The 23,075-nt window shown below is 39.6% G+C and overlaps 1 protein-coding gene and 1 long non-coding RNA gene across 2 annotated transcripts in view; one reads left to right on the top strand and one right to left on the bottom strand.

The window, feature by feature from the left end:
• The window catches only part of Lrmda (leucine rich melanocyte differentiation associated), a 1,111,100-nt gene that overhangs the window by 202,887 nt on the left and 885,138 nt on the right, over positions 1-23,075 (top strand). The window lies entirely within an intron of this gene.
• On the bottom strand, positions 5,842-17,510 carry LOC122116583. The gene is made up of 3 exons (XR_006148993.1): positions 17,499-17,510; positions 14,413-14,416; positions 5,842-6,000 (listed from the first exon to the last, which is right to left on the bottom strand). It is a non-coding gene; the product is annotated as an uncharacterized LOC122116583 (long non-coding RNA).

The raw sequence follows: 23,075 nt of genomic DNA, 5'->3' as shown, positions 1-23,075 counted from the left end.
TTGTTAGGAAATGGGAAGACTTGGAAAAAACAGAGATCCCATAGTTTCCCTTATTTGCAATTACTAGTATATGTCTGAGACAAGCAGAAACGGTCAGATAAGTTGATGTTAGGAGAAAGGAACCCCAAGATAAGGACTCAAATCTTTTTTTTTCTTTCTTGTGATTGTTTCTAACACATTTATAAGATGATTTCTTTGTTGCTTTGTATGTCCCTCCCCCACGATATAACTCCTGTTTTCACTGTATTTGATATTGTGGAGGGGAACGGAAAAAACAAATTGTTTAAATAGGGATACAGATGGACCCATTGCAACAATGAGATGAACAAGATGTTGTGTCCAAAAAGGAACTTTACAAGTTTGGTCGGGCCAGTGGGGGGAAGGGGGAGATGGGAAGGGATGAGAAGGGGAAACAAAGGAGGAGGCAACAATGCTTGATAAGAAATGTACTCATTACCTTGCCCATATATTTGTAACCCCTCTATAGGGTATTTTCAGAATAAAAAAAAAAAAAGAAACGTACTTATTACCTTGCCCATATAATTGTAACCCCTCACAATTAAAAAAAAAATCAAAAATAAAAAATAAAGAAGAAAAATAAAAAAGAAATCTAATAACAACAGATGCTGGAGGGTATTTGGCCAAAAGGGAACCCTACTGCATTGTTGGTGGGAGTGTAAACTTGTTCAATCACGTTGGAAAGCAGTATGGAGACTCCACTTAGAACTCCCACTTTTGGGCATTTACCCGAATGATCACAAACAAGACCTTACTAAAGCTACCAGCACAACTATGTTTATTTCAGCATTATTCACCATAGCTAAGATATGGAACCAACTCAGATGCCCCTCAGTAGATGAATGGATTAAGAAAATGTGGTTTGTGTATATATAAACATATATACGTATATACATACATACATATATATATACACACACACAATGGGATTCTATTCCTCCATCAGAAAGAATGGCAGCACCCCATTTGTTAGGAAATGGAAAGACTTGAAAATATATTAAATGAAGTAAGCCAGGCCCAAATATATATAGGGCCTATGGTTTCCCTTATTTGCAATAACTAGTATACATCTAGGATAATCTTACCAGACAAGCAGAAAAGGTCAAAAGCTATGTACATATGACCATATAAGATGATCTAAATGAAATGAACCCCAAGATAGGGACAACAAGAGGTTTTTTCTTTGCTGGTATTGTTTTTAATGTACTATGTGATTTTTTTTTTTTCTTTTGTATGTTCCTCTCCTCCTGCCCCCCGGGGGTGCCCGAGGGAGAAGTTGGGGAGGTTGGAAGGAAAGGGATAGTAGGCGAAAAACAAAGGAGGGGGTAACAATGCTCAATAGGAAATGTACTCATTACCTTACTCATGTAACTGTAACCCCTCTGTACAGTATCTTTACAATAAAAAATATAAAAAACAAAGAACTAAAATCCATATAGGGAAATGGAGATAGGAGGGAAGAGCTTCATTTCCTATCAATGATAACAAATAGGTATAGATTAATTTAGGAAAAATAATAGACTGACCAGGCATGTCTGCACATGAATAAATGATGGAAAAACTCCATTTCCCAAATAGTTTATATTGATAAGGTTGGAAACCAGGTGAAACTTGTGTTAAGAGTTCAGAGACTCCTTATTGCACTCTAGTTGCTGGTTTGTTTTGTTCTGGATACTTAAGCAATTGAGATCAGTTTGAACAGTTACTGGGAAAAGGGAGAAAGAGACAGAATGATGACATTTGCACAACATTTGTGTATTGAGTTAGCAAACGGAGCTATTGATAAATAAATGGTTGGATCCCTGTTGTGTTTAAGGAGCTCTTTACCAGGAATTACTGTTATTTACTTTTCTCAGGAACCAGCTTCAGGAAATTGTGCCTAGCGGTCTGAGAGCAGAATTGGCCTTTCATACTGTCTCTACCAAGCCTATATTTCCCTCTATTTAGTAAGTTTCTTTCCTTTTCTTTTTGAGTCAAATTGTAACATAGCTTAGATTGGGCTGAAGCTCATGATCCTTCTGCTCCAGCCTCCTAAGTGCTGGAATTATAGTGTACTACCAAGTCTTACTGGTTAGTGTGTGTGTGCATTATGGATACATGCATACAAGTATCTCTCTCTCTCTCTGCACACACACACAATCTTCCAGTAGTTGTACAAAGGAGTTAGTATTCAGCAAATCATGTTATGAATACAATGCGTCTTGATCAGTATTACCCCTTTCATCATTCTCCTTCTTCTTTCCTGACCCAACTCTTCCTTTACATTTTTTTCTTTTTTTTTGTCATGGGTGAACACTGGGCCTGGGCACTGTCCCTCAGCTCTTCAGCTCAAGGCTAGTGCTCTACCACTTGAGCCATAGCACCACTTACGGTTTTCTGGTGGTTTATTGGAGATAAGAGTTTCATGGACTTTCCTGCCTGGGCTGGCTTTGAACCATGATCCTCAAATTTCAGCCTCCTGAGTAGCTAGGATTACACGCATGAACCACCGGCGCTTGGCCCGGTTTTCTTAATTTTGTAGAACATGAATATTATCACTGCATTTCCCCCTCCCCCCATAACCTAATGAGGGGGAGTTGAGACAATGTCTGAGTAGTTTCTGTTTACCAAGGATTTCATTTTCTGAAGGATTGGATTCTGCCTGATCTCCCTGAGAGAAAATTCTAGGTTTTGTCCTTAAAAATGAGTGTCAGGTGCACTTAATTTCTATCCATGATTAAGGCCACCACCAGCACCTAGAAGGGAATTATGGGGCATGAGTCCAAAATGGAATGTTTCTGGTTCTATTATATACAGTGATTGTAGAATTGAAAAAAGATGCATTTGACTTGGCAGATGAAAAGAATTGGCCATTCTTGACATTTAAAAGCTGCTTTTCCTGATTAAGATACTTAGGCAGAAACTCATCCCTGAATGTTTCAAATTCTCATTTTTCCCCTTACTCTTTTTCTCTAACGTTTGGTCTGCAATGCTCTGGAATTTGTGAGATGCTCATGCATTGTGGTTGTAGGTTTATATTGTGCTGTTGCCTTCCTTTGAAAAAGTCATTCTAGAGTCAATGATAAAAGCTAGTGTGGCAGGTGTTTGTGCTTGAGATCTTTCAAATTGCCCATGCAGAAACTATCTTATTTAAGAAATTCAGGATTTGTAGGACTTATTGTCTCAGAGAGAAATACTATTTTAATATATATATATATTTTTTTCTGGTATTGAAGTATGAACTAAGGGCTTTGTGCCTGTTAAGCAGACACTATCACATCCCCAGCCTGGCTTTTTGCTGGCTAATTAGAGGATGGAATCTCATAGGCTTTTATTTATTTTTTTTTGTAATCATGAACTGATTTTGAACTGCATCCTCCAGATCTTAGACTCTTGAGTGGCTAGGATTACAAAGGTAAGCCACCAGCACTCAGATATGTATTTTCTTTGATTATTTCAATGAAAAAGTTTAATTCAATGCCTTTTTTTATTCAGCTAACTCACCTACCAATTTATAGGCTTAGAAAAAAAGTTGAAGGAAATATGTTAGAATGTGAACTTTTGTTATTTCAAGAAGACAGTCTTGTATGTAGCTTACATGTGAATTTTGAATTTAGACTTAGGTTCAAATCTTGATATCATTAAGGAGTGAGTGGTGTGATGATTTGATTTTGGTCAAATGACCTAACCATTTTAAGCCTTTGTTTTCCACATAGAGTGCCAAAAAAATCAATTAGACAGCATAGTGAAGCTCTTAGCACAGTGTTGTGATATAAGGAGCTTATATTAAAATGTTGACTATAGTACGTGGGCTGCAGGATTACAGGTGATTTTCCTTGCCTTTACTATTATTAATTAATTAATTAGTTTGTACTGGGATTTGAACTCAGCTTTGTACTTGGTAGACCAAAGCTACCACTGAGCCATGACTCTACCCTGAAATGTATTATTTATATATGAAATAAGAACCAGGCGCTGGTGGGTCATGCCTGTAAGTCTAGCTACTCAGGAAGCTGAGATCTGAGGATCATAGTTCAAAGCCAGCCTGGTCAAGAAAGTCTGGGAGACTATTATCTCCAATTAACCACCAGAAATCCAGAAATGGCGTTGTGGTTCAAAGTGGTAGAGTGCTAGCCTTGAGCAAAAGAGCTCAGGGAAAGTGCTCAGGCCCTGAGTTCAAGCCCCACCACCAACAAAAAAAAAAAGAAAGAAGAGAAATAAGAAAATAATAAAAGTTCCGTGAAGTTGGCTTTTATAAAAATTATATATAACCTCCTATATTGATGATGGTAATTTTTTTTTTTTTTTTTGTCGATCGTGGGCTTGAGCTCTGGGCCTGGGCGCCGTCCCTCAGCTCTTCAGGTCAAGGCGAGCGCTCTACCACTTGAGCCACAGCGCCACTTCCGGTTTTCTAGTGGTTTATTGGAGATAGGAGTCCCACGGTCTCTCCTGCCCGGGCTGGCTTTGAACCTCGATCCTCAGATCTCAGTCTCCTGAGTAGCTAGGATTACAGGCGTGAGCCACCAGCGCCCGGCGATGATAGTAAAATTTTTAAGTGAATAACTGATTAAAAATCCAGTCAGGGACATCAGCTCTGCTCCATCCCTGACTAACAACCCAGCAAACAATTTCTTTACATTTCTAGTGTAGCAACACCAAGATTTTACCTCCTGAAGTCTCCACTAAGGAACTAGAATCTCTTTTTTTAAAAATATACTTTAATTGTAAAGATACTATACAGAGGGGTTACAGTTACATGAGTAAGGTAATGAGTATATTTCCTATCGAACATTGTTACCCCCCTCCTTTGTTTTCTCCCTACTGTGCCCTTCCTTCCCCACCTCCCCAATTCCTCCCTCCCCCCATGGGGGAGGAACATACAAAAGAAAAAAAAAATGACACAGTAAGCCAGGCACGGGTGGCTCATGTCTGTAATCCTAACTACTCAGGAGGCTGAGATCTGAGGATCACTGTTCAAAGCCAACCTGGGCAGGAAAATGCATGAAATTCCTATCTCCAATAAACCACCAGAAAACCAGAAGTAATGCTGTGGTTCAAGTGGTAGAGTGCTCATCTTGAGCTGAAGAGCCCAAGGACAGTGCCCAGGCCCAGAGTTGAAGCCCCATGACCGACCACAAAAAAAAAAAATCACATAGTACATTAACCTCTTGTGTCCCTATCTTGGGGTTCATTTCACTTAGCATCATCTTATATGGTCATATGCACATGGCTTTTGACCTTTTCTGCTTGTCTGGTAAGATTATCATAGATGTATACTAGTTATTGCAAATAAGGGGAACTTGGATCTATGTTTCTTTGGGTCTGGCTTACTTCACTTAATTTAATATTTTCCAAGTCTTTCCATTTTCTAACAAATGGGATGGTGCCATTCTTTTTGATGGAGGCATAGAATTACATTCTGTATATATATATATATATATATATATATATATATATATCTTTTCTTTTTTTTTTTTGCTTGATCCATTCATCTACTGAGGGGCGTCTAGGTTGGTTCCATATATTAACTATATCTCCTTTTTTAGGACCAGAACTGTCAAGGATTTCCTGTTTTCTCACTTGTTTGGAACCTATAACACACCTAAAGAATCTAAACAAACAACAAACAACAAAAAACCAGAACCAGCTAACCAAACAAAACCATGAATGAATGAAACATATATTCCATTTACATAATGAGTATATCCTGTATGCTCTATTTTAGTTTACTTGTATCTCAACTCATTTGTTTTTCTGAGGTACTAATATTTTGCTTACTGTTTTCAAGGAGACAGTTCTGAATTTAGCAATTTGAGTTTCTACAGAAAGAGAGTGGTGGACTGGGAGGTGGCAGATCTGGGCTGAAGCATAGTTTTCTTGACTCCCTTTTGGCCTTCATTTCTTTATACCAGGATAATCACTTTTCACTTTTATTTCCTAATACTGATGAAGTAAAAGTACATGAGGGTTGTTTATGTATATTTTAATAAAACCCAGTTTGATCTTTCCAAAAAAAAAAAAAGAGAGTGGTGGAAGGGGGATTTGAGCTGGTTTCTCCCAGACTTCAAAGCTCACAATGCACTTTTTAATTCTACTTTTCTTTGATGTCAAAGACTGTACCCACATTGATTCGGTCTACCTTTGTGTATGACTAATCAGTTGTTTGAACCCAACTTTACTTCTGATTAGTCAATGCTCCTTGTCCCTTTGTTTTCATGGGGGATTGGTTCCTAAATTCCCCAGTTTGTGATGCTCAAGTCTCTTACACAAAGTGGTGGTGTACTGGCATATAACATGGACATCCCTTCTGAATACTTTAAATGATCTCTGATTAGTTATAATACTTGATAAAATAAGTAAATAGTTACACTACATAGTTTAGGGAATCATAACAAGAAGAAAAATATACATGGTTAGTATGGAAACAATTGTGTGTGTGTTTGTGTTTGTGTTGAGGGTGGATGATATTGGAGCTTGAACTCAGGGCCTGAGTGCTGTCCCTGAGCATTTTTGCTCAAAGCTGGCACTGTACCACTTGAGCCACAGTTCCACTTCTGGCTTTTTGCTGGTTAATTGGAGGTAAAAGTCTCATGGACTTTCCTACCTTGGCTCTCTTCAAACTGTAATCCTCATATCTCAGCTTCTTGAGTAGCTAGGATTTAGCCATGAGCCACTGGAACCTGTCTAAAATTAATTAGTCCATGGTTGGTTAAATTGAAGGTTGTGGAATCTGGTTATAGAGAACCATCTGTACTATGAATATAATAGCTGGTCAGAGGAGGTTTTCATGTTGGGGAAGGCAAGTGTGCTTTATTTTGGCACCAGTAACAGTCCATAAGGAAAATGGAGGCCAAGATGAAGTCAGGAGCATGGAGAAACAGTAGCAGCATAAATGAGAAGAGAGACAGGGGTACAAAATGCAGGTAGGCCTAGGAGCTGACTTTCTTCCAGAGACCAATTTCTTAATGGTTTTCCTTCTGGAAACCAGGTACTACATGCACAAATAGCTCTGAAATTTTCTTGGAAAGCTGCACCAGGACCCTAAGCTTGCAGAGATGCTGAGCTTTCTTTGGATAACATTGAGAATGAAAAAAAAAATTGAACTGTTCTTCTTAAGCTTTCAGAAAAACATGTGTCCTTTTAGTCTGTTTTTCCATTGAGCAAAGCAGTGTCTGTCACAGGCTCATTTCTCCCTCCCCTCTGGGTCTCAGCTGTCTTCCTAATAGGCAGCTGCCCAGAGTGGAGTGTGGCATTGTTATCCATAAGGAGTGACCAGCCTGTCAACCCGTCTGGCTGCAGCCTGGATGCTAGAGGTGCCTGACAGCAACTTCATTTGCACTGTGTGTGGAGGGCACCTGGATCTCCTCTCATTAAGAGGAGAGTTACCTCCAAACACCACTAACACTGACAACCAGTCGGTGTCTCTCTGGTGACTTTAGATCTCCTGCTTCATGCTGACAACATCAGGAAGTGGTGGTTTCCAAATCTTTTTCTTTTTTCAACCTTTGGAAGTGTTTCTCCAAGTCAGATTTTTTTTCCCCAATAGAAGACACAGATTAAAGAGAAGTGGGTCAGCTTAAAGAATGGGTTAAAGTTCAAATGCCTCCTGTTATGCCATCTCCCTCATTCTGGGGGCGGGTATCTCTGTCAATGGTCAGCTTCCTAGGCACTTAGTTTGAGAACTGCTATTGAGGGCAGAAGGCAGATTTGATTGGGTAAGGTTTGTTTCCTTACTTTTCACTTGTACTGTAACTGAGTGACTTCTGGATTGCTTCTTCAAATGGCTTCCAGAGTAATAGGCAAAAGATTAAGAATATCATCAAAATTTACACCAAGCCCTATTGCAGGACAATTTGTCAAAAACTGTGTTTCAAATGGCTTTGGGGAGGGGAATGTGACATTGTCTAATGACTTCTTAGAAAATTTGTTACTTTTTTCCCTTTTCCTATCTTCACTCCTCATCTCTCCTTTCCCCCGTTCCATGCCATCCTGGATTTGATGAAACTGTTTGTGATGTCCAGCATATATTTTCCCGCTCACTGTGTGTTGTTGTACTTTAGCAATTTATAACTATGATCAATGTTGTGACCTTAGGGAAATTGCTTATATAATTATAGAAAGTTTACAGTTGTAAGACAAGGAATGGGGAAAATATATCACTGTAAAATATAAATATGTTTAAATTACATTTAGGATTTGGAATAGTTCCTTGCTTGTGTTTTACAGAGTAATCTGTGATTTAAATCAGGTTTCGTTGTGTTTTCCCCCCTAAATTGGGTATTATAAATCAAGAGTAGATGCTGGATATAGCACACAGAGGATTTCTTATACATTTTAATGTTGCATAAGTAAGAAATACCAGTAGTTCAGCAGTAAAATTGCAAATGTAAGCAAAAATGAAGATTTTTTTCCAAATTTAACTAGGTTGCATTTGTTTAGTAAACTCCAGCAATAATTTACTGTTTTATTACGTTTGCCTTTGAGATCTGGGCCGACTTTTTCATTTCTTTTCTTAAGAAGGAATAAGGAAGTGCTTTCATTTAATTGCTTAGAGCTAGAGAGAAACTGGAGAGTACTCTTTTGTCTTCCCATTTGTGATATCTAATGTTCAAGCAGGAGAATGGGAAACAAGGAAGCTCATTAGGATTGTATATGTTTGTGATATGTGTTGGTCAAACAAGGTATTAGGGTCAGGTTGGGGTTGCCATCTGTGCTTTACTGGTGTTTTTATACACGAATAAATAGAATCTCCTTGCTTCTCAGGAAGCTAAGGATATAGGTTCAAAGCCAGCCTTGGCAGGGAAGTCCTTGAGACTCCTTATTTCCAATTGAGCACCAAAAAAGCCAGAGTGGAGCTGTGGCTCAAATGGTAGAAAGACAGCTATGAGCAAAAAAGCTCAGGGAGAGCACCTAGGCCCCAAATGCAAGCCCCAGAACTGGCTGAAAAAAGAAAAGAACAACAGTCTTTTGGCCTAGCTTTGCAAGAGGCATGTGACTTGGTTGGGGTGAAGATGGGAAAAGGCTTACTCCGTTTGTCTGCAAATAGCTTCCTTGGGATATATCTAGGGTCTCTGAAAGATGGTTAGGTTCTATTTGAGATCAAACACATTCATCTCCATGGCTGAATTCATTACATGATGAGATGTCAAATGCTCCAGAACCAAAGTTAGAGGAGCTGAGCAGAAGAAAGACTGTGTCACTGAGTGACATGCCTTGGTATGCTGTCACAGCTGATTGTTGCCTACCACCCCTCCCTCTGTCTTCTGCTTCAGATGGTGAACATGGACCCCAGCTTGGCTTAACTGTGGTTGGAGAGAACTGAACTCTGAGATTGGGTTGGATGATGTTGATTAATAGGAGTGAGTGGGTGAGAGACTCCAGGGCCAAGCAGTAGGTCCATCTTGGTGGCATCTGATGTTGATTGGCTTTGTCCTGCGCGGCTGCGCTCGGAGAGCGGACATTAAGATTAAGTGATGCTGTCGTGTTGAGGAGCATGGCACTGCATCATTCTGGGAAGAGACAGCTGGGGTGGTTAATCCTTCATCACCAAGGGAGCTCTGCCAGCAGAAAGATATACAGCCAAAGATAACCCTCCATAACTTGTGCTAAAGATCAGAAAACTTTGAATTCACATCCATCTGCTTAGCCTGGGGTGAAGATGAAAGATAGGCAGAAAAGGAAATAAAAACTCCCAAGGGATTAATCTTAGACTCAGTATGGAGCCCACAGAGTGAGGGGGGCAGGAGAGAAACGTACATGGTGTTTAAAAGGGGTATTAAATGCACTCGAGTTCATAGCAGCATCTTAAAGTAGAATTAAATGGTACATACACTATGGCTTTTCTCTTGCATTGTTGCACCCTCAGATGTCATCCTCTTCCTCCTCATGAGATCTGTAGACATATTCCTTTTTAAGACAGTACTCTTACTTGAGGCCAAAGCATGCAGACAGGAATGCTGGAAAAGCTGAGTGGTAGAAAGAACAGCTTTTTGTTTTCTCTTCTCATTTTGTGCTTTTCACAGGATATTCCCCTACATCCAACCTTGTGTCTGTGTTTGACTGTGGTTCTGAAATTCTCTGTCTGTGAATATTTCTGAACAGCTGCAATGATTTTATTATATCTCACATGTAATCGAATTATGTGTTGTTGTCATACCAAACTAATGTGCAAGGGAGGGCAAGGGGATAAATCAGGGTGGAAAATAAATCTGAGGCCCCTCTCACATCTGTGGCCTCTCTATTTCCACAGTGGTCAGGCTGAGGAAAGTCTGGGGCAAGGTGTGAATATTGGGAACTGCAGAGCCCAGTGTTCTATTTTCTTTTAGATTAAATCTATAAGGGATATTTTAGTATTTTAGGCCTTTTCCCCCTTTCTAGTTTGCATGTGGGCCTCTGAATGGAGGATTCTCAGTTTAGGTCCTGGGCCATTTGCATAGGTGTGTGGAGGTGGTTGCTGCCTCTGTCAGGCTCTATGTATCTTGTGGGCTGTTTTGAAATGCTGTTGTCACAATGCTGATGGCTACAGCCACAGAATGCCACTGAACCATCCATGGAGTCAGAGACCTGGTTTATGTTCCCACCCAAATGCTGTGAACTTGAGCTCTGTGTCACTTTTATCTCTCTGAGTGTGTTACAAATGAAAAGCTAATGTTGAAAGAGATGAAACAACTTGCCTCAGGGAAGAGTAAAGGCCAGTGCCTCCTTGAGATGTTAAAAGACTATGGGGAATGAAGTTCTGTATTTTTGTTTGGATGATTGGAAGAGAAAGCCATCTATCTATCTTCCTCTGATCTGCCGTGAAATAGACTCCTAACATTGTCTAATTCCTAACATTGTCCAAAATGATGTTGAATATGAAAATGTAGGTAATATGAATATGTGAATATATGTACATTTATTATTAAAGTTTATAATTTTGGTTCTTATTTTCAATAAAGAAGTTCGTGAAATGAATGGTTAGATATACTTTAATTTTTATGCCCTTTTAAGACTGCATTTAAATCTACAAATACAAGTATTATTGGTCAGGATGTAAGATTTAATTTTGGATCTGAAAAAAAGTTATGATAAATTACAGGAGAAAGTATATTGTACCCTCCCAGCATGGGGAGGGTACTAGTAAAGTATAATCAATCACTGAAGGACCATTTTGTCCAATGGTGTCTCTGATTGAGTGGCCACTAAATTGGGCTAACTTGGCTGAGAAGGTGATGAAGACACTGAGATTCTTAGTAGATACATGAAGGGGTAGATCTGAAGGTGTATTACAGTGCAGGGATTATATGGAAGGAAGTAGAGAAAGAAGAATAAATAATGTTAAATATCTTCCTTTGATTGAACCTCATTTTCAAATGCTACATCTCCCAGGAGTAGACATTTTTCTGGTTCCACACTAAGTATACAGACCTCAGTCACTGTCCCAGATATATATTCTAGGTCAAGCAGAACTGAACTCTGACACTTGTGTGGCCTTTATCCTGCAGGGACCCTGGTATTAATCTGTATTACCTCAGGACCTAGGAAATGGAATAGCCATTTGTATGCTAAAGAATTCTGTGGGTCCCAAGTTCATACTACTCCTGATTGTTAAGTCCACAAGCCTAGAACTTGGGCTTCAGAGATTCAGAGGACGGAGTGACTCCTTGATTGGGGTTGGAGTCATCCGAAAGCTGGTCTGTACATGTCTGGCACCTAGGCTAGATGACTTTAAGATTTTATTGCCAGTTGGAGCCCTGGTGCATGGTCTGTTTATATGGCTTGGCCTTTTCACAGTATAGCCACCTCAGGGTACTAGGGCTTTTCCAGGTGACTCATGGCTCTTAAGTGCAAGAATTCCAACAGATCAAGATAGAAGCTGTATCCTACTTGTGACTGAGCCTCCAAAATCACACAGTGCAACTTCTGAGCACTCTATCAGTGACAGTAACATACACTCCCCAGGTTCAGGGGAGAAGAACTATCCTACTTCTGGATGAGAAAGCATCAAAGTTAAAACACAAAGGTTTATTAGTGGAAGATTATATATTGTGACGTTTGGAACATATTGCCCAGACTGCTTTGCTGCAAAAAATGAAGAAAAATGAGTTAGGGCTGAAGTTACTTGATAAAACTTCTTCTAACGTAATCCTTATATGATTCTTTAAAATTAAAATTTAATTTTCTTTAAAAATGATAACTTAAAATGATGATGTACTTTATTAGAAAATCTACTTCAGGATGTATTTATTATTAAAGTGTCCTGGAACAATGAATGTTATGCAAAATGAAAGATAATGATATGAGCCATGCAAGTCCTGTTGCTCCCCTTGAAGTTATTTCAACAAAATTTTATGCTGAAGTAATTCTAGCTTTATTTCTTGTGGCTTATTAGTAATTAGATAGAATGCCAGTTTCTTACCATGATTGCTGAGGATATTAATGTGGACATAAGTTAAACACTGGATATGTAGGGATGAGGACTGGAATCTAAGCTGGAGATCTGGGAAGTGATCAAGTTTGAATTATGACTGGTAAGCATATGTGATTTGTTTTCTTGTGCTGATACAGAGATTAGGACAGAAGGAATGATGTCCATTCTGGAGAAAGCTTCTGTCTTGCTGGGGAGCAAGTACTTTGGCAATGGCATAGCAGAGATACCAAATAATAAGGCTTGAAGGAGGATGGCCAGGGGGCAAGTGGTCCCCTAGGGGCATTGCCATTATGGAGTGAAGGGGTTAATCCATTGACTCATGTTTGAGTTTACTGGCACTGGACCTTCTTTTTGTTCTGTTTTATCACACACATTCATCATGTTCAACCTGGCAACCCAACCAAATAGCTATTTAAGTTGTAAAAATGAATCATAGCACAATTTCATGAACTGTGAGATATAACTGAATCTAATCACATTATACAATGGGGCCTTTGCCAGCCTGGTGTACCAAGTTCTCAGAATTCCTTGGAATAAGTAAATCAATAAACAAGCTTCATTAAATACAATCACAGTAGGATGGCTAAGTAGTTGGGCTGTGGGTCCAGGAAGAATTTATTAAGATACAGCACACTAGACCTTGCATAGTACCTTTGTAAGCTTGTTCATCCTAGAGAGGCCTACAGATCCTAATGGCAATCTCCTGTCCTGTGCATGCAGCTGACCAATTCTTTAACTTACTAAATATAGGACGGAAGAGGTCTTGGGAAGGATACAAAGCTCATAAATGAGATCTGCAAAGAAAGCCTCTATCCCAGCTCAATGATTAATAAACACAAAGTCTCTACTCTTGGAGTTGGGCCTACTCATAGGTCAAACATCTTTACAGGTGTTTCTTGTATGTTGTTTTTTACTCTTTTTTTTTATTGTAAAGATACTATACAGAGGGTTACAGTTACATGAGTGAGGTAATGAGTACACTTCCTCTTGAACATTGTTACCCCCCTCCATTGTTTTCCCCCTACCATCCCTTCCCTCCCTACCTTCCCCGAGGTTCTTTTTTTTATTGTGATTAAGTGATTATATAATTTCTGGAATTTTACAGTATTGTGGAATAATGATGCTCATTTAAAGTCACAAGTTCATTCTAACTTTCCTGGAGCAAATTGTCTATCATAGTCTGTAACATATAACGGTGTTCACATGTTATACACCATACATGTGATCAGCAGCATGGTGATATTTAGTAGCGGTTCGACCAAATGAGTGGGAGTTCTTTGTTTCTTAAGTCCTGTTAGTTTTGTCGTATCACCTAACATTTTGGATTTAGCATCCACTTATCAGGGAGACCATGTACCGTTTGTCTCTTCGCTCTTGGCTTACCTCGCTCAACATGATTCCTTCTAGCTCCATCCATTTCCCTGCAAATGCCATTATTTTGTCATTTCTAATAGCTGCATAATATTCCATTGTGTATAGATACCACAATTTTTGGATCCATTCATCTGTGGTGGGGCATGTTTTTTACTCTTAATGATAACTTTCATTCTCTACATAATCTCATTATTGATAAAAGTGAGGCATTAGAAGTTCTGAGAGGTCCAATAACTTACCCTAGGTCATCTAGGGCAAAGATTTGACCTTCCTTGTGAGTGAAGAGACCAGAAAAGAGAGTGTTGGGGATGGAGAATGGTGATACGCTATATGTGTTATCTGCCTTTGGAGGTGCCCAAGTGTTGTCTTAGTTCAATTGATGGCGTGGGTCATAAGAGCCATGGGTTGGGGGTAGGGAGAATGATGGTGGTAGAACAATCAGTTACAAATAAAGTTGTAGGGTACAAAGGACTCATGGAACGGAAGTTAGGAGAGACCTGTATGGGACCCAGTATTTTTTGGCAAGCTATGAGAAAACCTGGGGCCAGAGCATCAGCTAATGATTATAGAGTTGAAGCCAAATTAGTGAGCTCTTGCTTGTGGTAGAATGAACCTTTTGTAAGAGCCTTTACTTTTCTTCTTGAGATTGCCAATGACTTGTAGTCATTCCTTCCCAACTTTCTTTCCACTCTGCCGTGCCTCCTCCCTGTTCCTTCTTCCATTTGCCACTTTCTCCTTCTCTCTTCCCCTTTCTCTTTTCTATTTTTGTTCTCTCTTATTTCCTTTCCTCTCTCTTCCCTTTTCTTTTTTTCCTTTGTTCTCCTCAGTTTGCCTCTTTTTCATTGCTGCTCTGGAAATTTCTCCCTTCTCTCTCTCTCTCTCTCCCCCACACAAACTCCTAAATATTTTGTCATCCACCCCTATTCTCCACCATGAAGCCAAGTCACCTTCTCTGCATCCTTTTCCTATGGAATCTATAAACATAGATATATTTTAAATCTGTTTTTCTGTTGGTGTGTCAGCATATTTTAGACTGCTGGGCTTTGCATGTTTTGCAGCTGGTTTTGATGCAGTTGTCAGATGGTGATGGATGACTATCATCATTTAAAGTGTAAAAGAAAATGCCTTGGCACAGAGAGACACGATCAGCCGCCGTCTGCCAGCCTGGATAGGCGCGGCCACCGTTTTCTTCTCCCCTCTTCCCCTCCCTCCTCCCCCTTGACTCACACTGCCCTTGCCAGAATCTACAAAAGTCATCATGAGCTGTACAGCACTGGGCTCTTGCCTTCTTATAATATCACTTTGGTAGTTGTCAGATCATATGAAACGTCAAAATTCATGTGGCCTCCATGAAGAGATATATTTAGTACAGCTGCTGTATACCTACACTCTACCCCTGACACTGACATATTAGTTATGCTGTCTTTTGCAATCTGATATCTTTAAATTTGCCACCTTGTTAAGTTTTGATTAATGTGATTCCATTTCACTAAAGTAATTGGCTTGGCCTGTTGTAAAAAATAATCAGCCCCCTCTACGGAACAAATGCTAGAACATGCTAATGAGGGAGTGAGTTCGTTACATTGATGGCGTGGACTGACAGTTATTAATGATTGTTATGATAAACAGACGAGTGTGAATTGGGATGAGTTGGGCAAAAGTGACAGTTTAAAAATAACGTATATTGGAAAGTACTAACGAAGTAATATACTGTTAGGCAAACAATCATGCAAGTTGTCAAGGGAAGAAGTGTAATTATACAGCCGCATGGGCTCTTAGGAGGACAGGGACCTGCCTGATAATGGACACATTTTTTTGTTGGCAAGAGGGAAATATGTTATGGCAGAAAGAGGTGCAGATTGATAAATTAATTGGTCCTTCTCACAGCTTCGAGAGCAAACTTGGCCGCCACTCACTATGCCGATTAGGGAGATGGAATTTGCCCAATGCCTCTTTTCCCTAGGACCTCCCCAGTCCTGGCTCCCAGACTTTTTTTTTTTTTTTTTAAATTGAGGCCTTGCTCATCTCCTGTCTTTACTCTTCTTCACCAGCTGCAACAAGTCCATAGGAAATGTATCCTGAGGCAGTCTGTACATTCAGCCAGAACCCTTGTAGCCATGCTGTATTTTGTTTTGAAGACCCTAAAGGCTTAAATACTGTATTGTTACTAAAGTCTTTGGCTGTAATGGAAGTAATTAGGGGTGGTTTCCAACTCTATGAATGAGACCAAGAGGCTAGAGACCCTTTAGGAGGGTAGTGCCAAGTTAGTTTCTAATGCCAGCATTTTGCTGTTGGCTGTTTACATAATGAGCCAAGGCAAAAAGTTTTGTGTGTGTTGTGTGTGTATGTGTACATATGTATGTGTATGTATATTTGACTTGGCATAGGAGGTGAAGGCTTATCTAAAGAACACTCTGGGAGGACTATGGGACGTGTGCTGTTGGAAGAAGAATAGACAGAGCAATGTGGTTTGTGGCCATTCCACTGTGCTTTGCTTGACAAAAAAAGACAGGTTCTGGACTGCTGTCTTGGTAAGACCATCTATCTGTACATTTGATGATAATGAGATTTGAAACTCAGGGCCTCATGGTTGATAGGCTAGTACTCTCTAGCACTTGAGCCACACCCTCAGTCCCATTTAACTTTTTGTTGTTTTTCAGATAGGGTTGCACACCTTTTGAATGGGCCAACTTTGGACTGTGATCTTCCTACCTATGCCTCCCAAGCAGTTGGGATTATACACATAAACCACAATGCCTGGCCCTTTATAAGACTCTTGATTTAATTAAAGCAGCAACCAATCTGAGTTAGCTTGAACACAAGAACTTATAAAGATATTTAACTATCTGTTGTGTGGAACATCATCACAGATATGGTGGGTGGTGGGCCTTCTGGTAAGTGGGGGGTTAGATTTAGAGAAGGACCATTGTGGCTACAATGAACCAGGAAAGTAAAGAACCAGGAAAGTAAAGGTAAGTCCTGAGGCTCACAGGTGGTGTTTGTCTGAAGATGGGGCTTCACTGAAAGGAATATTAGACTGCCTAGAAAGGGAGCTTCCCTTTGGATGCTTCAACCTCTGTGGCTTGGGGAACTTGCTGGTGTTTAGACTGTGTGAATTTGTTGTTCTAACAATCATAACAGGATGTAGATTAACTCAAGCTCCACCATTATGCTGTTGGATAGGGCCTGTTCTCTTCTTACAAATAAGGAAAATGAGTGAGGACTTTGAGAACTTGGCCTGAATCCTAATAAGTGACAGAGCTGAGACAAAGCTAACTGTCTCCAGGATGGATGCTTCCCACATGACCAAATTGCTTCTCACTAGGATGCTCTGTAACTGCCCATAGCTCAGGATAGTCTATGAGTAGAGTGAGCTGCTTGAGAATCGAAAATAAAGAAAACACAGGAAAAATATTCCTGCCTATGCCCTATTTGGTCTTTTTAAGTAAAGAACTGTGCAGGGGGGTTCTTATTAGAAATTTATTATTCACATTCAGATTTTCTACTGCTCCACATATGCAAATATTGTGCCCACGTGGGCTTTGGTCCACATCTGTGTGGAGATGTGAGCAGAAATACAGTCTCATTATCTGGCCATCAAGCCCTACAAAGGCTCTGGAGCTTTCCTGTGAAAAAACATCTAGTGCAATCCTAAAATCAAAGAAGCTGCCAATTACTTCCCAGCAAACCTGACAATTAAGAAAGAAAGAAGTTTCACTTTTTTAACTTGAAAAGAGAAAGTATTTGCTCTGGGAACGGAGTAGGAAACTAAGATGTATACAGTATCTCACAAGCGTAAGGGGGTGAAACCATATTCCTGGTGCTCCATCTCCTCTGGTTGATGGGTACACTTTCATTTTACAGGTGAAGAAATGAAGTGGTTAAGAGGTGAACCTCATAAATGGTTATGCTGTAGAATTGATTGTTGTTTTCTTTTGTAAGAATGCTGTGTAATCCAGTTAAAAATAATTTAACCATTATGAGGTTCATTGGCATTAAGTACTTTCACACTGTGCAACCATCACCACATGACTCCAGCTTTTTTTTTTTTTTTTGTAAGACCGAAATTCAGTGCCTGTTAAACAACAGTTCACTATTTCTGTCTCTCCTTGGCCCTGTGACTATCATTGTATACTGTCTTTGAATTTAGTACTAAAGTACCACAAAGTACTTTCCGCTGGTGAATCACAGTGTTTGTGCTTTGTACCTGACTTCTTTTACTTAGCAAACTGTGATTCAGGTCTATCCATCTTGTAGCATATGTCAGGATTTCTTTCCTTGTTAGGTGTAGGTATTCCATTGCCTATAAACATTGCCTTTTCCTGTGTCCCTGGATATCTGGTTTGCTTCTTTGAGCTATTTATTGTAGACAAGGCTGTTCTGGACATGCATATATAAGTGTCTCTTCAGCTCTTTGTTCATTTAATACACCTGTTCATTTGCCCCTTAGTGGATTTTTGGGTTATCTCCACCTTTTGGCTATTATAAATAATGCCATTGTTTGTGGACATCTCATCTTGTTTAGATAAACAAGATCTGCCAATATGTACTTCTGCCCTTTGGCTGTTGTGAATAATGCTGCTGTAAATCTGGGTATATAAATCTCTTTTTTTTTAAATCTGTTTCCAGTTCTTTGGGGGCATTTAGCCATAAGAGGAGTGACTGGATCATTTTGTAATCATGTTTTTAATTTTTTGAGGACCTGTCATACTACTTTTCATAGCATTTGGGCCATTTAAAAAATTCTTATCAACAGTGTGAAAAAGTTATCTTTTGTCTACCTCAACAACACCTATTTTAATTGTTTAAAAATAATTGCCAGCTACATGAACAGGCCTGAGGATCAATGGAATAGAATTGAAGATCAAGATAGGATCCCACAGACCTATGGCCACCACCTCTTTGATAAGGCGGCCAAAATTATCAGTTGGAAGAAAAACAAATGGTGCTGCAGAATTGGCTCTACACATGTAGAAAACTGAAGTTAAATCCTTCTATATCACCCTGAACCAAATGGATCATAGACCTCGAGGTAAGAGCAGATACCCTGAAAAATATTACAGGAAGGGATAGGGGATACACTAGAGCTCCTTGGCACAAGTTGAAACTTCCTAAATAAAGATCTAGAAACACAACAAATCAAAGAGAAGCTGGATAAATGTGATTGCATTAAATTGCAGAGCTTCTGCATGGCAAAGCACATAGCTAGCAGGATCAGTAGAAAGCCCACAGATTGGGAGGTCTTCACTGGCTACACAACATACAAAGGTCTCATATCAAAAATATACCTAGAGCTTAAAAGATTAAATCCTCCAATAAAAAATACTCAAAAAAACAACCACCCCATTAATAAGTGGGCTAAAGAATTAAGAGACTTCTCTGGAGAGGAAATAAGAATAGCCAATAGACACAGGAAGAAATAGTCAACAGCTCTGGCCATAAAAGAAATGCAAATCAAAACTATATTGAGATTCTAGCTCATCCCAGTTAGAATGTCCACTATCAAGAAAACAAATAATAGTAGATGCTGGTGGGTAAGTGGCCAAAAGGGAATGCTACTACACTGTTGGTGGGGATGTAAACTGGTACAAGAACTTTGGAAAGCAGTGTGGAGGTTCCTCAAAAGACTAAACATAGCATTACCCTATGATCCAGCAATCCCACTTCTGGGCATTTACCCAAACAAACACAAACAAGACCACACTAAAGCTACCAGCACAGCTGTGTTCATTGCAGCCTTATTTACCATAGCTAAGATATGGAACCAACCCAAATGCCCCTCAGTAGATGAATGGATCAAGAAAATGTGCTATAAACATACTATGGGATTCTATGCATCTATCAGAAAGAATGACATCACCCATTCACAAGGAAATGGAAAAAGACCTGAAAAAATCATATTAAGTGAAGTAAGCCAGACCCAAAGAAATATAAACTCCATAGTTTCCCTCATTTGTAATAATTAGTATATGTCTAGGATGGTCCTAGTAGAGGATCACAATAGCTCAACAGCTCTGTACATAAGACGTACAAAATGATGCTAATCAAAATGAACTCCAAGAAATGGAAACAAGTTTTCTTTTTGTTGTTTTTTTAATATACTGTGCGAAGTTATTTCTTTGTTCTTTCATTTTTTTTCCTTTGGTTTATCCCCTATTGTCACTGTATTTGATTTTGGTGCCCTATGTCTTGTATATACATTTATCTGATTTGGGGAAGGAAAAGGGAACAACAAAATGGTGAGACAATGGACAAAGGGTGAACCAATGCAACAGCGATACTCACAAGATACTATGTTGGAAGTGAACTTTTCAGTTTGGGAGTAGGGAGAGCCAAGGGCAGGAGGGAAACTGGGAGAAAAAGAAGGGAGGTGGTAACAATGTTGGACTAGAAATGTACTCATTACCTTATTTACGTAACTGTAACCCCTCTGTACATCATCTTTACAATAAAATAAAATTAAGTTAAACAATTTCCAGCCTAAGGTACTGTATTTGCATTTTCCCACTGAAAAGTGATGTTGAGCACCTTTTTACGAACTCATTGGCCATTTTTATATTTTCAGTTTTGAATTTTTGTTGTTGCTACTAAGTAATTGCCATAAGAACTCTCTATATATTCTCAGTATTAATCTCTTATTAAGTATGTGATTTGCAAGTATTTTCTTGCATGCTGTGATTTTCCTTTTTATTCCCTTTACAATGTCCTTTGATACACAGAATTCTAATTTTAGTGAAAGCTCAACTTGTCTTTCTAATTTTGTACCTGTGGTTTTGGTGTCACCAAAGAAATCAATACCAAACCTAACATCAGGAAGCTTTTCTTTTTTTAGGACTTTGGTGTTTAAATCTTTGATCCATTTTGTATATAGGGACAGGAAAGAGTCCACCTCACTCTTTGGCATGGGAATGTCCAGTGTCCTCAGCTGGACATTGGAAAGGCTATTCTCCCCTCCCCAGTGGTCTTTACACTCATTAACCAGTTCTTCATATATCTAGGAGGTTATTTCTGGACCTTCTATTTTATTCCATTGGTAACTCAATTATTTTTATCTTCCCCATTAAAATTAATGGCTTTTTTATTGTAAGGTTAGGAGTAGCCTCTCCAGCAGTCCTTGTCCTAATCCTAATTATGGTACTAGAACAGGTCACAGTACCTCTTTCTTCCTGTCTCTCCAGTATCTGAAGACAAAAGAGGATAATACTGATTTAAAAAATTTGGAATGGCCTTTCAAATCTTTAGAATAAATGAGAAGGAGGGCTGTTTAATGGTGGTATGGAGCCACCAGCCTCCTGGCCCTTGGATAATCTTCCTTTCTGCAGTCTATAACTAAACTAGTCAGAAGATGAGGTCTCATGGTGGGCAAACAGTGCTGGGGAGGCTTGCTGTCCACATTATAGATAGTTGACACATATCAAATGATGCTCTATCTGTCAGCAGAGCAGAGAACTTGGTTGAGAAACAAAGAAAAATTGCCACTCAGCCCCCAAAATTCTATCCATCTTTTCTTTTCTTTTCTTTCTTTCTTGTCTTGTCTTTCTCTTTTGTGTCTTTCCCACTCTTCCTCCTTCCATCTCTCCCTTTCTATCTCCTTTTCTTATTTCCCTTTTTTTGTGCCAATACTGAGGCTTGAATCCAGAGTCTGAGTGTTCTCCCTTAGCTTTTGTGCTCAAGTCTGATGCTCTATCATCTGAGACACATTTTACTTCCAGCGTTTTGGTGGTTAATTGGAGATAAGAGTCTTGAGGATTTGTCTGCTTGGGCTGATTTTAAACCATGATCCTCATATCTCAGCCTCCTGAATAGCTAGGATTGCTAGCATGAGCCCCTGGTGCCCAGCTTTCCATGGTTTTCTACCTGATCTTCTCTGCCCTTTCTTTCCTGAAAGTCTTTCATCCCACCTTTGCAAAGTTTCAGGTCTTCCTGTTCACTTGCCTTGTGGATATTTTCATAGTGGGTTTTCTGCATTCTATGTATCCTTGCTCCAAAATGTTGTTCTAATGGCAAGAGACAGAACATATCTTTAAGTACCAAATGTGTATTTGTCAGGTATGTGATATGACTGGTAAGTCTCATATAATATAAGATAACTTCATGAACATGTAATTTGCTCACAATTCTAAACTTGGGCACAAGAACAAATATGCTTCCATGTTCCATAGTCTGGGAAGAAAATGTGATCCTAAGGATTTCAGGTGAGGCAATTCTCACCCTACATATTTGTGCACACTGTTGAAAGCCTCTGGGTGCTCTCCCATCTATGACTCCCCCTCCCCCATTTCCATCTAATTGGGATGTAGTTGAAATTTAGATGATAGGACTTCCTGTGGCCTTACATAGCAAGCTGGTTCCTTCATTATTTTACCACTCAAAGAAAAATATTACCTCCTTTTAGAATCTGGGAGGGCTAGGAAGGTATTTGGTTGGCTGAGCTGCAGATAGGAAGAGAACTGTATCAGGTACGGGGCATCAAAGGGACCTTATTCATCCAAGTTATCTACAGTTGAAAGCTCTGCTGCTGTGAAAAAAAGGTGCCCCCAAAGGAAGACTAGGATCCAGATAATCTTGCCAGCTCCCAGGGGGACAGTCTTCCTTGGCAAGAGCTTTGGCAGTGGCAGATTCTGAACTGTATGATGGTGGAGTTTTATGTCTTGTAGGGATTTGATGAAAGATACAGCATGTGCCCCCAAAGTACTAAAGGGTATCGATACACTTTCCTCTTACTCACTTTCATTGTATAGCTTGTCTATGAAAATGCAATTCATCCAGTTCCTGACATCTTCCTCCCCACCCACTGACAAGAGCATCTACTGTATCAACATGACATTTTTTAATCTTGGCTTGTTTTTCCAGGCCATGAATTTAATTTCCCAGTGCTCCACCATCTAGCTTTTATGTTCTCAGACTGGAATGTTGCCCAACAATATTTCCCTCCATTTTGTTAGCCACATCGTCTTTTCTGGGCATTCTAAAACCAAGTAATTTGTAAAAAAATAAAATTCGTTGCAACCATGGTCACTCAGCCTTGTGCTAATAACCACTGAGTTCTGACAAAGCAAGTCGGACATCCCTTGATAAGTAAAATCCAGACCTTCTGATGGTGTGTAGCAGGAAGCAGATTGGCATGTCTCTGGATTAGTGGAGGCGCTGGAGCAATGCTCAATCCTTTGTGACCTTCGGCGAGTGGTTGGGGATGTGCAGCCATGGTGGGTTATCTTTATGTTCGCTGTGTGGACATTCAACCTATTCCAGGCCAAGACAGAAGCTGTCAGGGCAGATAAACTTAGCTGGGAAG

This window comes from Dipodomys spectabilis, unplaced genomic scaffold, assembly GCF_019054845.1.
Source record: "Dipodomys spectabilis isolate Male_0828 unplaced genomic scaffold, ASM1905484v1 ptg000136l, whole genome shotgun sequence".
Taxonomy (NCBI): domain Eukaryota; kingdom Metazoa; phylum Chordata; class Mammalia; order Rodentia; family Heteromyidae; genus Dipodomys; species Dipodomys spectabilis.
Note: the sequence above shows the minus strand (reverse complement) of the source record. Positions and strands in the feature narration are given on the sequence as shown.